This window comes from Cebus imitator, unplaced genomic scaffold, assembly GCF_001604975.1.
Source record: "Cebus imitator isolate Cc_AM_T3 unplaced genomic scaffold, Cebus_imitator-1.0 Scaffold51, whole genome shotgun sequence".
NCBI lineage: Eukaryota > Metazoa > Chordata > Mammalia > Primates > Cebidae > Cebus > Cebus imitator.
In genome coordinates this window covers 8,855,683-8,858,990 of record NW_016107366.1, presented here as the reverse complement: position 1 = coordinate 8,858,990, position 3,308 = coordinate 8,855,683, and the positions used below count along the sequence as shown (strand labels likewise).

The window sequence follows — 3,308 nt, the reverse complement described above, 5'->3', positions numbered from 1 at the left end:
AAAAAAAAAAAAAAACACATCATTTATTCACATTGTTTCCAGCCTGTCTTTATATCATCATCTGAAGAACCTGTTAAAAATACTCAAAGAATTTGGTTCAGTGGATCTGAAATGGGAATCCGGACTTATTTAATGTGTCCTTCAAGTGATTCATTGTAGCCAGTCTGACATTCTGGGAGCCACTGATCTCATTGAGCATCCTCATTTTACAAATAAGGAAACTGAGGCCTAGAAATAACTCAGAGGTGCACACGGACACAGTGCATCATGGTACCACATTTTATTCTTTCTTTGACATGAATTTTGGACTCCGGTTTATATTTTAATTATTAAACAGGGAGGGACTTCAGAATAATACATCTGGGAGACTACACCTCCATACTTACTGCTTTTTAAATGAATTTGCTTTTTTTTTTTCCTTTAAGACAGGGTCTCACTCTGTCGCCCAGGCTGGAGTGCAGTGGCACGATCTCTGCTCACTGCAGCCTCTGCCTCCTGGGTGCAAGTGATTCCCCAGTATTAGCCTATTGAGTAGCTGGGATTACAGGTTCCCATCACCACACCCGGATACGTTTTAGTAGAGACAGGGTTTCACCATGTTGGCCACGCTGATCCTGAACTCCTGACCTCAGGTCCATCTCGGCCTCCCAAAGTGCTGAGATTACAAGCATGAGCCACCACACTTGGCCGAGATGTTTTTCTGCTAAGTGGTTTTCCTGTGCCTAATCACGTGGGGCCCCTTGATGCTTGGATGGAAGGAGAGTCTGTGGCATAAGATTGGTTTCTAAATCAGAGCTCTGACCTAGATGTTACTGTAGCTTGGAAGTCTGTTAAAGTAGCTGATTTGCTAATTGGCATTTCAGAAGATAAGAGGTAGAAATGCTCCTAGTGAAGTTTGTTAACTTTATTATTGAGGGCCTGCTATAATAAACATCTAGGAACTATTTAAGTAGTAGAAAAAGTTGTCTTCCTTCTTTTGGTTTTTTGCTTCTCTTCTGCCTGAATTAAACATGATTTGGAATAGTTATTTTTACCTCATTACTCAACTTAATGCTTTTTTTAATGAGCAATATGTCAAATCACCTAAAGCTGACTGCTTTTTAACCAGCTCCTATTTTTAATTTCAGCATATTTATGTTTAAGGCATCATTAAACAACTTTTTGCAATGTACTTTTCAGTTACTTGGGAAGTTGGAATGCTTTGTGTTACTGTTTTTTTGTTACTAGGTTGCAGGTACAGGAATTGAATAACTTCAGTTTAAAAGGAGAAAAGTCATGTTGCTTTAACGTTTCAGTTCTTAGAGGTTCCCAACAGCACTTGCATTTTTAGTTTAGAAGTAGTGTTCTGGGCATTATGCATACAGATCGTTTTCAACTTTTTATCAAGTGCATTCTTCTAATAAAGTGAAATACTGTGTGTATGTGTGTGTATATGTGTGTGTGTGTGTGTGCTCATATATATAAAAATTTTTCCCTTTCTTGAGTATTTCAGTCCTAAAGCCGGTTATATAGGCCCAAGCAGGGAAGGTGCTGTAGTTGGAGGTGGGCCAAGATGGCCCAGGGTGGGGTGTCAGAGCCCAAGTGTGGTAACAGTAGCATCCACACAGGGCAGGGCAGTACATTGTAGGGAGTAGTCAGAGGGTGAGGAAGGCATCTGTACAACACAGGGTAGGTAACCAGTGTGGGAAATTTGAGGGTGAGGGAGGGGCAGCAGCCCAACATGGAGAGTCAGTGCCCTAGTTGAGTGATAGGGTCGTCTATTCATGAAGCAATAGGGGGAGAGTGTGGATGTCAAAGCCTGAACTGAGGGCATCCACACAGGGTAGAAGCAATTTGGTGTAGGGAGTCTGAGACTGAGCAAGATGATGACAGCATGCCTGGAGAAGTGCAGACTGGAAAGGAGCCATAGCAAGTGATGAGAGTGTTCACACAGAGGAATGATCCAAGTTGGGTAAGGAGGAGTCCCAGATAAGTTCAACCAAGAATAGGAGTCAACAATTCAAATAGGGAAAAGAGGACAGCTATGCAGGGGAAGGATGGAAGAGAATATGGGAAACTGGTTGCATGCAGGAAGCATAATCAAATAAATGAATATATTGAGTTTAATGGAAGGCTGATTTCTCTCTCCGAGAAAGGAGTTACCAGTACAAAAGAGGAGAAAACTAAAATGTATCTTGTGTGAGGTATAATTGTAAACTCATGACATTAAGCATAGAGACAGATAGGTATAGAAAAAAGACATAAATGTGTGAGTGTATAGGTGTGGGTGTACCTAAATGTACATGTATTGCCTGACAGTCCACTTGAAAATGTTTAGGAGCAACGACCCCATTAGCAGTGAGCACCCCTTACTTCACGGGTCTTGGCCTGTAAGGACTGTTTTCCACTAAAAGGAACCAGGGTTCCTATTTCAGGCCAGGGGCAGTGAAAGTACAAGATAAGCCTGGAACATCTTGTGCAAGAAAACTTGTCAAAAGAACATCCTAACTAAATTATTAAATCAACCATAGGTAGTAATGGGATGAGTCAAAATCATGAGCCATTTGCTAGGATACAACAAAGATGCAGCATCATTTCTGTGATATTCCTACCAAAGATGTATAACTTAAATCTAATCATGAGGAAACATAAGACAAACCTAAATTGAAGACCATAACTGTCCTGTAACTTTCAGAAGTGTTGAGTTCATAAAACTCAAGAAAAGTTTGAGAGAGTCTTCCAGGCTGGAGTCTAAATTTAACATATGATTCCAGACCAAATCTTTGTACAATAAAAGACTTTTGGGATAGGTGGTAAAACTTGAGTGGGATTTGAGGATAAAATGGTGATAATGTATCTGTATTTCTTGATTTTAATGGTTATGTTGAGATGATGTAGGAGAACATCTTTGTAGACAAACACTATTTAGGAGTGATAAGGGGCTGGGCTTAGTGGCTCATGCCTGTAATCCTAGCACTTTGGGAGGCTGAAGTGTGCGGATCACTTGAGGTCAGGAGTTCAAAACCAACCTGGCCAACATGGAGAAACCGTGTCTCTACTAAAAATACAAAAATGTTAGCCGGGCATGGTGGCAAGTGCCTATAATCCCAGCTACTCAGGAGGTTGAGGCAGGAGAATCGCTTGAACCCGGGAGGTAGAGGTTGCAGTGAGTGGAGATCATGCTACTGCACTCCAGACTGGGCGACAAAGCAAGACTTTGTCTCAAAAAACAAAACGGGCCGGGCGCGGTGGCTCAAGCCTGTAATCCCAGCACTTTGGGAGGCCGAGGCTGGTGGATCACGAGGTCAAGAGATCGAGACCACCCTGGT

General features: G+C 41.8%; 1 protein-coding gene across 1 annotated transcript in view; it reads left to right on the top strand.

The window, feature by feature from the left end:
• Positions 1-3,308, top strand: part of SNRNP40 (small nuclear ribonucleoprotein U5 subunit 40) — a 60,934-nt gene that overhangs the window by 9,516 nt on the left and 48,110 nt on the right. The gene's annotated exons all lie outside the window — the stretch shown is intronic.